Below are 13019 nucleotides of genomic sequence, written 5' to 3' on the forward strand. Positions count from 1 at the left end.
TTCTGAGCAGAGCAGCACCATCCTGGGCAGCTGAACAAGAGACAGATGAGACAGCACAAACTAAAAAAGGTGATTTTTGTTCCACTTCCAGTCCTGGGACACCATTCTGCTCATTGCTGGAAACAATGGACACCAGTGGTGGAAAAAGACCAAGAAATCAAGCAGAATATTTAATAAAGGAACCATTTTCAAGCAACAAATTTATTCCAGCAATCAAGACTGCAGGATGGAAATAAGATAATGAAGGAAATACTTGAAGAGATGAAACAGCCAAAGTAGCCTGAGAAAAGGCTCCCAATGAGATGTGTTATTTTGTTAGTGCTTTTCATCATCGAAGAGGCAAAAAAAGTGGAATTAGGCTCATAATCATCATTGGCCTTTACACACAGTAAGATGTAGTGGGCATGTAAATGCATCGTTGATTACTTTTACTTTTTAATCTGCTGTTACTACTGTCAACATTTCAGCTCGTTTGTGCTCCTGTCAGACAGCAGTACCTAGAGCTGGTCAAATGCTGCCAAACTCTGTTTACAGAACGGGTTAATGAATTCTGAGCAGCTGTTTGGTTCAGCCGTGTTTGTGCCCCGTGTTGTTCATGAATATTCAAGAAAACATGTTTTGTTTGCACAAATGGTTGGGGAGTGGCTGTTCCTGTATGAATATATTCTCATGCAAACAAAGATATTCCTGGGGGAGCCAGAATGTTTGCTAGTTCACAGCTAACTCCTTGTTTAAAAAGTTCGGGGCATTTAGTCAGAAATCAGAAACACTGTGACCTGGCTCAATTAACCAGCTGGATGCCACCACACACAAACAGCAAACAGTAAAAAGGGGACAAAACTCAGGTATGGCAACTATAGAGTTGAGCAAAAAAATTCACGGGAAGAAAAAATCAAAGCCTTTTGTGACCAGAATAAGAGAGTTAAACAGTGACTGCTGGTCCGAATGGATGAACAGCCTGGTACTCATGATGCATCTCGATTTGAAATCAGGTAACCATTGTTGTTTGCATATTTAAGAAAGGAAAAAAAAAAAACCACGCTAGGCTAGCAGATGTTCTCCTTAAAACTCTTGTCTTAAACTAATCTATTTCTGGGTTACATATGGCACAGGAATCTCTTTTTTCTTTAATGTTTCTTCCAGCAGAAAAAGCAGATAAATGATGTATCAATGAATCTCACTTAAAGATGAATCAGCTGTAACAAATGTGGGCATGACTGCCAAGCACAGAGCAGACAGGGAGTGGTGTGGGATTGGGATGTGCTGCCTGGCCTGTGCTGTGTTTATCAAGTCACAGACACCTTCTGGCTGTTCTGAGAGTTAAAACACTCAGCCAGGATGAACATATTGGGAGTTCTGTTTGGGGAGGATCCCATGGAGCTTCAGACAAGAACCTCAGAAGTTCAAAACCAGAGGTTATGAAGTGCCTGCATTTGTATGATCCCTCCATGAAATTTTTCTATGCGGGAAGCTGGACTCGGAAAAGAGAGAGACAAAACACACACTGGGGCTATTAATTATGTAGATGCATTGCTCATTAGCAAATGATTAAGTTGTATATTTCTATAAATACAAAGGAAGTGGCACAGCAATATAAGTCAAATATCAGAGAGTGGCAACACACTGAACTGACTCTGGCTGGGGTGGCTCTTTCCTGTAGGTAAAGCCTGTAGGTTTTATTTCCTATGATTTCAGGAAACCCTCCCAAAACTGACTTTAGCATGTTAATCTGTTGCTAAGAAGCAAATGGGTGCACACAGTCATGTCCACTGTTCTCCTTGCTGTTCTCCACAGTGTACAAATTTTCTGGAGATTTTGGGTAATGACAGAAAGAAGCAAAATACACTTTACATCATTTTTAGAACAGCACCCATTTATCATAACATAAACATTATTATCTCAGTGTTGGTCAACTTGTAATGATTTTGAAAATTACTGCTTTTAAGATACTAATCAGGTTGCTAGGGAAGTAGAATTAACTACACGGAACATATCTGGTACAGTAATTATAAAGCCTTTCTGGCCTCACAAAGCCCTTTTCTATTTCTCTTCCGTTATGCCAGCAGCTGTACATTGTGATATCCTCCTGGCCAGAGGGAAACTTCGAAGAGCATTACACAGCTCTGCAGAAAACCCTCCTGCTGGCACATATCTGACTCATAATACACCCAGTTAAAAATTATCTGACAGAATTTAATTAATATTATAGCTTCTGCAATTAGATAATGTTATTCACACCTCGGGATTCCAAAGCGCATACATATTGAGCAGAAATTAATATTTATACCTATAAGCATAATTATTCTGAAACATGAAAAACAGATATGAAGATATTATTTGATTATTGACCTAACAAGACCCAACTCAAAAGCTAACTACTTCACATATTTCAGGGCATGGACTTAATTTGTGAGGAGGATGGGATTTACCATCTCATATTATAAACCAGACAATTTAGCTTAAGTGTTGTTCAAAATGCCCCATCCTTTAAAGCATGAAAAGCACTTCAGCCTCAGAAGTTATAAGTATTCTTCTTCAGGGTAGACACTTTTATTAGTTTATTCCTTCCTGGGCACTCATCTTGGAGAATTTTACCCATTTACAACAGACTTATTTCCTTTTTAGCTTGAGGAATAACTGGACAAGGTTTTCCAGCTTTTTATCCATCTCTGGCTGGAGGGATTCAGCCGCTTCAGCTTCCATGCAGTGGAGAGCAGGGCAGTGAGTGGTATTAATTTCATGCTACTGCAGTGGGGAGCAAAGCTATTCTCATTCCCCTTTCCCTACTGCCAGGACAGGAGAACAGAGCAATTCCTGCCAGGAAGTCCTGAACACTCCCAAATTCAACCCTGGCTGACCAAAAACCCTGCCTAATGAGGCTCTTGGTGCTCTTGGCAAATTTTCTGTTGTAGGAAACACTGTCAAAGGATCACGAGACTATTTTGAGGAGTTGAGGAGGCCACCTGTGAGCCAGGAAATCAATTGCTCAGACCCAATGGAGTTTCTCCTCTTTCGGCCAGCCTCCCTCTATTCCACTGCAACAATTGGATGCTTCCTCTCTTGTCAACATCCGCTTTTAAAATCCTGCTCTCTCTTAAAATCCTGCTTGGAATTTTTGTTAGCAACCTGCCCAAAACAAGGCTGACAGAAAGGGACAGCAAGAAGATTGAACAACTGTGAAAACACAAACTACCTGCACAGCCCTGGCTACAGAGCACAGGGTCTGCCCTCAAGCAGTGGGAGATGGCTGGAGAGCTCTGGCTCTGCACCTTGTGGGTGCCTGTCCTGAGGGCTGAGAAGAAGCCAGATCCAATTGCAGGCTCTCTCTGCAGCTCAATTCTTCCTAACACCTCTGTCTGTGCTGGTTATTTGACAGTAGAAAAGGGTCAGAGCTCTCCTAAAAGCCCCTTCCTCAAAAGAGTGCTCTCAGTGACTTCACCCAGCCACCTCCTCCTGTGACATCCCCAGCAGTTGATTGCCTCTGAGACCCTTCTGCCGGCTGGGCTGGACTCACTCAATGCACTCAAATCATGGAGGAGAGGAGTGGGGGAATGAAGGAAGAGACAAGTATTGGTCATTTAGGAAAAAAGGCTAAAAATGGAACTCTTGCCATTATAGGAAGAAATAGATTTTCTACTCTTGTAGTAAATAAAGTCTCACAGGATGAGAAATAGCACTATCAATTTCTATTTTAACAAATTCCGTTCCAGGAAATTTATTTTTTTATCCAAAGACACATCAGAGAAAATTAAAAGTCATTGATCTTGTTCACCTATCTCCCTTTCTTTTCCATCCCAGTTTCACATTTCAAGCGCTTACCAGGAGAATTAAACAGAGTCATTAAGGCAGCACAAGAAACCAGTGGTCTGGCAGCATCTTTTTTCCTAAAAGGAAGCCCATCAAAGAAACCTTTGATAGGCAACAGAGCAGCCACCTCCCAGCCCCCAAAGCTTTCATTTTTTTGGGAAAGCTGTGGCCCTGCATCCTTCTCAGCCCTCTTTATCTCCAGGAGTCATACATGTGCTGACCTGAATTAATTCCCCAGGGCCTCCTGTGTCATGTTGTTAATTTGACCTTGTTACCCCCTTATGGCAGATAAGAGGGTTGAGGATTTCTTTTTAGTCCTTCTCTCTCAACTGACTCATTCCGAAGAAAAACAATGATTTGTTTCTGTCACCTTTTTAATGAGTTGCTCGAAAGAAGGATGGTTTTCAGCTTTTTAAAGTTAAAAAACCACAAAACAGGAAGAATGTCCCACTTTTCCAACCAAAAATCAGACCAATTTAAGCACTAATACAAATTTAGAGAAGCCGACCCTATAAGAGAACTACTTTCAGTTCCATCTCTTGAATTGCACAAGAATGCAGTTTTAATAGTTTCTTTCTAAAATTACTTTATCACAAAGAAGTGGTGTTGTCACAGAATATCTGCTCATTTAGGTAACTGCTTTGCATACATTTCTTTTTGTTTGTTTGTTTTTCCCCTGTCCCTAACAGAAACCTCGATTACAGCACTGAACATTTGGGCAAGATCTCAGATTAACTGGAATACATATCCTTAGAGAAATCAGCTGTGAATAAAGAAGTTCATGACAATACTGGAAAAACCTCATCCAGCTGAGTAAGTTTTTGCATTTTGTGGTATTTTTAATCTCCCCCTACTTGTTCTTGTGAACATGTCAAGATGTTCCTTTATCAGGTAAGGGGAAAAATGGGCCAGGTTGCTGAAAAATGCCTTACACAGCAAGCTGGTGATAAAAATGGAACAAGAAAAGTCTGAAGATCAGATTTTTTTCTTGGAAATTGAGCTGGATCATATTAGACCCAGATGATTCCATATGAACCTGAGAAACTCCTGTGATGCCATCAAATCAAATTATTCCAGCTTCTGGCAATAACAACCAAAAAAAGAAGCCTTACAGTTAAAGTGAAGAAGAGGATAATGAGCAGTGTCTGTTCTGCCTTTTGCAGCTGGATTTTTGTTGAGGGCAGTTCACTGGGAGATCCTGTGATACAAACAACAGAGAGTTTTTAAACTCTCAGCTAAAAGAGGAAAATTCCAGTTGCACATTTGCCCCAGAAAGCTTTAGGGATTCTTGTAACCAGCCTAAAATTATTTTATTTTCCATTACTCTGAATTATTATTTTGAATATTTTCTACTGCAAAGGTGAAATGTTTCATTTTGCAGCTAGATAGTAGGAAAAGTATCATGTTAATTCATTGCTAAAAGTGAATATAAAATTCTAGTTGAGATTAAAAAATACTTTTTTTTTCTACTAAATTATATTGCCAGAATATGGCTGGAAAGTATTTGCATATTTAGTACAAGGCTATGTAAGGCCACAGCTACTCACTGAAATAAATATGTCAGATGAAAATCCAAGGAATATGTTATAAACCTAAAAAGTGGTACCAGGAGCATGGAAATCACTGGTTTGTAACCAAATAGATGATTGAGGAAACCCAAAACTTAATTCTTTTGTCTGAGAAGCAATGCTGAGAAGTGGTTTAAAGTTGTGGAAAGTATTAGGTAGAAATCCACAAGGCTGAACAAATATCCAGGGCTGTTCCAATAAACAAAATGAGTAAAATATTAGCAAGTGTTTTTTCCACCTACAGCTTATCTGCGAAGGGAAGTTAAGGCTCAACATTTATTACAGCCAAAGATATAAAAGTTGCGAATAGCATAGCACCACGTAAATCCAGGAAGAATGGTCAGCTGCCACTAAAGGTTAAAACATCCAGTCTGCCCTCATGGAGACTCTGTGAGAAGGAGGGATATTAAGCAGGAAAATTCTCTGTGTGATTATGGAGTCACATAATCTGGAATTAATTATTTACGATATTAAAAAAAATAATTTTGCCTCTTATTTCAGCATGTTATGAGGCAGCAGCTTCTGTCTTTTGTCTCAGCAGTGTGCTGCAGATGCAGCCTCCCAAAAATCTTTTTGATACAGAGGTTACATTGACTTCATTGGGAATTGGGTTCTTAAATTCAGCTAATCCAGGCCTGAGCCAGGAAGGACTTCCTACCCTTTGGGCAGAGGCATGTGCTGGCTCATTGGACAGAGCAGGACAGAGCACACCATCCAGTGAAGCTCGAAATGCTGCTTTGCATGCAGGAGTCGTGTGGAAGAACTGGGAGAGAAATTCTGTAAAAAATTTATCAAAAGTGTTGAAAAATCCCTCTCTCGAGTGAGGCTGGGCTGCTCGCCTCTGTCCTTACTGAGGGTGAGTTCATAGAAATGAACAAACATCATCTGTTTTATCTCTGGGTTGTGTTTTATCTCAGTGCAGTGTTTTACTGACAAAATAAAAACCAAATCAAAGAGAAATGAGTTATCCACATAGCCCTAGCTTGAAGCCAGGTTTGATGGCCCTCAGAGGAGTAATAGCCCATTTTTTTCTCCACCAAAAAATAAGTATTCTGATATTTTTGTGACAGTGTCTCTGTGGCACATCCCCCACTGCTCATCCACAGCCGAGCAGGGGATGACCATGGGGCACTGGTAGGACCCTGAGCATGAAGGAGAATCTTCCTTGGAGAAACCTCCTAAGGGCTGATAGTTCTGCTGGCCCCACTGCTGCCCCAATCCAGGCCCTTGGCAGGCTTGGGATGTTGTTGCATGGCTCAAGCGTTTCAGGGGACTTTTCAGGTCCTCTCAGTTCTTTCAGGGTTGCCTGACTGAGGCACCAGTGGGAGGAAGCACCTCACATACAAGTGAGGCCTTGGCCATGGAGAAGGCTGCATGAGCCTCCCCAGCCCTTTGGCTGATTCTTTTTGACAGTGGAAGGAAATGAGAACAGCCTGTGTGATGTGCAACCCTTTGCCATGTGGTTTAGTGGGTGCTGGTTGGATTGGGTCAAAGGTTGGGCTTGATGATCTTGAAGGTCTTTTCCAACTGTAATGATTCCATGATTCTATTCTTTTCCAGCCTTAAAGATTCCATGATTCTATTCTTTCCCAGCCTTAATGATTCTGCAATTCTATTATTTTCTGGCCACAATGATTCTATGAGTCTGTTCAATGTCTGGTGAGACCTCCTGTGTGAGCCTCATGCCAGCTTCTCCTGTTTGGGTCCACAGTGCCCTCAGCCATGGCATTGAATATGGGCAGGTCAGGGCACCTGTGGCACTGAAAATTACTTTCCACACCATTTTTGGATGTGCTGCTCAGCACAGTTCTCACTGCAAAACCTGCTCAAGAAACAGCAAATTAGAGCAGGACCAAACCCACGTCCCACACAACTCTGCACACGTGAGTCAGTGCAGGAATCAACCAGCAAAGCAAAAAGCCCTGGAACATCACTGGGAAACTGCACTGCTGTTAAACAGGGATTTGCACTGACTTCAAAATTAGCCCCAGTTCTCCCACTGAATAACAGAGAATGAATGGGGGAGAGTACAGTTTTATTGTAATACCTGGCTTTTGCTGGTACCTGTATTCAGAATTATTCCTTTGGAGTAAAAAGGCCTCTAAACAGGTAACTGTTCAGGTTTATTAACTAACAGATAATTATGTATTAAAATGCACTGAAAATGCATTGTAATTTTTACCTGAACTGCAACATAATTGCAGCCTTTGTAGTATAGAGTATGACTGTAACACAACAATGAATTAAAGATGAGAAGCAACCCTATAGACCAGTTTTTGGTTTGAGTAGACCTCTCCGCACTTTTCCCCTTGTGAATCCACTTTCAGGAATATGGTCTAACTTTCCTTTACACCTGCTGGGCCCAGAGTGGCAGATTTGGGAACCATCAATCTGCAAATGAGGAGCAGAGTGAGCCTGTTCTGTGCAGCCAAATACAATGTGCCTGTATTATTACCAATTTCCTGAATAGCCCTAAGAGGGGTAATTTCTCCCTGCTCTGCATTTCCCCTTTCAAAACAGCTTCCTGGATAATTTGAGGCTGGCAGTTTTCTCCACCACAGTGCAAACATGAATGGGACCTGCTGGTGTAACAGCGCTGCTTGTTAGGCAAATGTGTAAAATTATATTTTTTTAAGTGGAAGAGAGACTATAAAAAAAGTTAGGCTTTTTCCCCCCCCATTTGGTACAAATATTCCAGTGTATCCCAAACAACTCTTCAGCTACAAATTTAAAAAATGTGCTTTGCCAAGAATTTTAACTGGTTGTGCAAATCTTTGCCATCTGTTGCACTAACTGCAGAGACAAACCCAGCATAATTTGCCACTGTGGCATAATAACATAAGATGGATGATTTATGTGGCCCTGAATGTTCTTTACTCAGAGCTGTGAGCTTTTGTTGGCCTTTGCACAAATTTCAAATACAAACTCAAACATGAGGCTTCTCCCTCCCTCCACTGCAATCTCCTCATGTCAAACACAAATCCTCTAATATCAGATACCGTATCACCGTGCATGCAATCCCCAGCTTACAGGGTAACAAATCCAGGGGAAGGCTGCTATTATACTCTGCTGTCTTGGAACACATATAAATAATTCACACCTTTCCTATAAATATTTATCCCTGTAACCACAATACTCATTCAAATAAAGGCTTTGTCTTTATCCATGTCTGTTTTCCATATACAAGCCTAATAATCAGAATTTTCCACCTGTTTCCTCCACTTAATTTATATTTTCTTAAAATTCAGATGTAAAACTTTTCTCACCAAAAACTCTCTTAATTTTCCTTTGTCTTTTTCCTTTCAACTAATTCTTTGGCTTCAATGGAACTGCTGTGGGTCTACATGAAAATGAGAGAGAAGTCTGGGATTGGATCCCTCTATTAGCGTCCCACTGCCTTGGGGTGATTTTATGACAGTACTTAATTCCCCGTCTGCTTTGTGCCCAGAAGCGGCTGCTGGAGCTTTAGGATGGCTCCTGCGTGGTTCGGTTCCATCCACGGCTACACGGATTGTTACTTCGTTGCCTTTGCTCGGTTAATTTTCACCAATTTAGGCAAGAAGCTTCTGGGGTTGGTTTTTCTTTTGGTGTTTTTTTTCCCTTCCGCTGGCCTGGAGGCTTTTCACCAGCAAATCCTCTCGGCAGTGTTTTGTTGTTTTTTCCTTCTCTCTGGCCCGGGGAGCCTGCCAGAGAACCGGGGAGCCTCCAAACCCCCGGGAAAGACTGAGCCAGCGAAATCCATCAAAATCCACCAGTTTCGCCTGCTGTGAGGAGGAAAACCAACGCCAGAGGTTTCCCACATGCTCTGCTCCATGCTGCTCTGTGAACTCCTTGAGATAAACGAGATAGCCCAATCAGAATTAATAAAGAAATAAAATTTATTATGCGGCCGAAATATCGGTCTCAAAAGCCACGATCGAGAAAAGCAGCTCCGAGCCCGGGGTCGGAGCTGGGTGAACACGCATAGATCTGATCTCTATCGCATCAGACCTCCCAAGTTCACAAATGCTGCTTCGGCTGGTTCCTTCTTATACAGTTCTTGGGCAGAGTCCGAATTAATTCTATTCTTCTTGCAATTTAGCATATTCATGATGTTTTCTTGTCCCGAAGTTGGACTGCACAAAGCATTTCCTGGGTCTGATGAATCGTCCAGCTTCGGTCATGAATTTGTCTGTCTTCGATTCCTGGAACCCTCAATGGAGTTCCCGGAATGTCCAATTCCTTATCGGCTGAGATGTAGATATCAGAAGATAGTGATCAAGTCATCATAGTGTTAATGTCCCGGTGATAAAATCCAACCCCACCTGGGGTGGAGTACTCACCTATTGATTACTTCTGTGCTGAAAGAACTTCCTTTTCAACTGCTCCAGTGTTGTAAAATTTTCCTCTCAGCCAGGCTGGTGGGGTGGGGGGGGGGAGTTGAAACTCTGGCTCTGTATAGTTTCATTACAGTTCATTTTCTCATACATAACAGCATGAATTACAGACTTCATTTATAACATCCTCTTCCCCTTGCCGGAGACAAAAGGAACCAGTGACCATTCTGTTTTCTGGGCCAGGAGGTCAGCCCGTGTATTTTTCTTCTGCAGGCGTTTTTGAGATTTTTTTGTTGTGCTGTGGGTGGTTGTGTGTGTGTGTGTAGGTTAAGTTTCTAGGAATTCATATCTAGCATTCATTCAATCCTTTTCTGTGCCTTGTAGGCACCCTCCTGCTTTATTTTTTTGTTAATAAACAGTTCTCTTTTTTTTTTCACTTTCACCTGCTGGTATCAATTTTTCTCATTGGCAGAAGAAAAGGGAGTTATTGAAGCCCCTTCTCTTTAGAGGAAATGCTCATTCCAGGGTGTTTACTCCTGAAAGTTGTCTCCAAACTGAGACATCCATGGTTTTTAAACAAAATCATCATGATATTGTAAGTACAGCTGTATGGTGGAAACATATCTGAATGGTAACCCAGGAAATAGAAAATTTCCATGAACTTTCCACACCTCTGAATGCTAAATTCTCACAAAATTCTTTTCTTTTCTTTTTTCACTTGTAGTCTCTTCAATTATCTCTTGAAAAGGAGAACGCCCATGAAGAAAAAACCAACCAAACCAACCAACCAAACCGTCCTGAAATATGGCAGCTTTAAATGCCAAAATTAGACATTTATCTCTTATTTACCTCAGGAAGAAGAAAGGGGAAACAGAAGAGAGAAGCAATGGAAGCTATGCATGCTCCTAAGCAAAAACAGAATAGTCAATCAGTTACAAAATGACTCCCGCCAGACTGCAGCAGTTTGGTTTTGCCAAAAAGTCATCACCAAAAAAGCATCCTGGGAGAAGAAAATTCCTCTAAGTGGCCAGCTTTTTCCAGAGGAGAGATATTATGAAACATAAAAATTATGTGCTGCTTCTGTTTCATGAGCATTACATAATTGCTAGGCTAAATAGCCAGAATAAACAGAACAGGCATTTTTACTGGGCTTTGGAAGAATAAAGCCATAAAGAAAATAACTCCATGAAATTTACAGGAGAGACCCATTTCAGACCATATGCTGGGAAGGACCTGCATCCAAGTGTATGAGTCAATGTGTTAGCAAAGTGTTGCATGTGGAGTTCGTGAGCTTGGGACTGTTGGGGGCTTGGGTTTCTCAGCACTTTCATGCTGGTCTGCTCTTATCTTCCAAAACATGACACATCTACTTGACTTTCTGCAGCAGGAATTTTTCCCCCTCTCTTCACTGTGAATCTGAGCAGAGAAATTAAAAATACTTGACTTGCCCATGGTGTGGACACTTCAGCATCTGTGGAATTCTTTTTTAAGCTCCAGAGCCTTAATTGATTGGTTTAGACTTGACAAGTTGAGAAAGTTGAGGCTGTTCAGCTTGGAAAAGAGGAGGTTGTGTGGAGACCTCAGAGCACCTTCCAGTACCTGAAGGGGCTGCAGGGAACTGGAGTGGGACTCTTCATCAGGAGCTGTAATGACAGAACAAGAGGGAATGCTTTCAAATTGAAAGGGGGGAAATTCAGATTAGATTTACAGAAGAAAATCTCCATTGTGAGGGTGGGGAGGCCCTGGCACATGTTGGCCAGAGAAGCTGTGGCTGCCCCATCCCTGGGAGTGTCCAAGGCCAGGTTGGACAGGGCTTGGAGCAATGTGGGATAGTGGAGGGTGCCCCTGCCTATGGCAGGGGGGTGGAACCAGATGAAGTTTAAGGTCCCTTCCAACCCAAACCATTCTATGATTCTATTTTGGAATCATGTGACTACATAGCCCAGTTATAGTCAGCACTGACTGTATTCTTTCCAGGTATTCCATAATCCATATCCCCAGCTTTTTTTTCTCTGTTGTCTTCAGACTAGGCTCTTGTCTCTTAATTTATTTTTATGGTGTGATTTATACAACTTATAAAAATATTATTTCAAACCTGCCTGCAAGCAACAGCTGTATGACTGCATAATTACCACTAAAAGATGGCAGTGCTAGGAGAAGATATTCTCACACAAAAAAAACTCATCTGGCATAATCACTCATTTATTTGTTTAATAGCTGAAATTAGTGAGAGAACAGAACAGGGACAATAATGAGGGTGTTACAAACGAGTTTGCTGCCTCACTCTGCCAAGCTCTACCCACAAGCTCAGCATCCCCCAACTTGAACAGACTACCAAGTACAGCTGGCCCAAAAATGACTGCTCTGTTTTACAAGCTACAGTTTTTCTTCCATACTGAACAGTGGAACTTTTCAAATATATCTTCTTTTTTTGTGAAGCAAACTGCGCAGGAATGTTCACTAGATATGGAAAAAGGAATAACCGTGAGGGGGGATGATTTGAGAAATGTTTCTTTTAGCAGTCAAAATTCCAGGATGAACTTCAAAAGCTCATCATCAGATTGGGAGCTGGAGAGTAAAGGGTGAGCTCCCTTGGGCTATGTAGGGGCCACATGTAGCAGTCACATAAGTCACATAACTGGGTGCTCATGCCCTGCCACCAAAGCATTGGTGTCCCTGTGTCAGCTGTGAGCCCAAATGCTGGTGGCTCAGAGCCAGAGAAGGCTGAGGACCAGAGGGACCAACTGGCTGAAGCTGACTGAGAGGCAGCAAGGTCTGTCCCTCCTCTAAAGGCACCAAACATTGTTAAAGGCAGGACAAGACACTGAGAAACTTCCCACCACCCCAATCAGGAATTTAGATTTATTTCCATTTTTCTACCTTTCTGGCTTGACATGACACTGAGAACATTCCCACAACCCCAGTAAGCAATATGGGTTTATTTCCCCTTTTCTACCTTTCCCAGCATCCTACAGGATATTTCAATGTCATTTCCAGCTGCCCTCCACTCCTTAAGGTTGGCTGATTCTGTTGCTGGGAGAGTGGGCTCTAGCTTTTCTCTTGCCAAAAAAAAAAAAAAAAAAAAAAAAAAAGTTTTCAATAAATTGTAATGCAAAAATATGTGTGCTCATGTTCTACAGCTTCTGTGAGTCAATGCTGAGGATGACAAACATAAACAGAATACTTGACTTGTCTAATTTGGGCATTAAGCCTTTTATCTCAACACTGAGTATCAGAAGAAAGAGAAAACATTCGGTCTTGTTTTCTAACATGAAGCCATTTCACTGACAAGCAACTCCAGCTTTGTCTGTACCTCTGTTACAACTCC

The 13019-nt window shown here is 41.7% G+C and overlaps 1 long non-coding RNA gene across 1 annotated transcript; it reads left to right on the forward strand.

The window, feature by feature from the left end:
- Positions 1-685: 685 nt before the first annotated feature.
- LOC116453687 lies at positions 686-12783 on the forward strand. The gene is made up of 3 exons (XR_004243902.1): positions 686-992; positions 4497-4620; positions 10416-12783. It is a non-coding gene; the product is annotated as an uncharacterized LOC116453687 (long non-coding RNA).
- The last annotated feature ends 236 nt before the right edge of the window (positions 12784-13019 follow it).

This window comes from Corvus moneduloides, chromosome 19 (genome assembly GCF_009650955.1).
Source record: "Corvus moneduloides isolate bCorMon1 chromosome 19, bCorMon1.pri, whole genome shotgun sequence".
Taxonomy (NCBI): domain Eukaryota; kingdom Metazoa; phylum Chordata; class Aves; order Passeriformes; family Corvidae; genus Corvus; species Corvus moneduloides.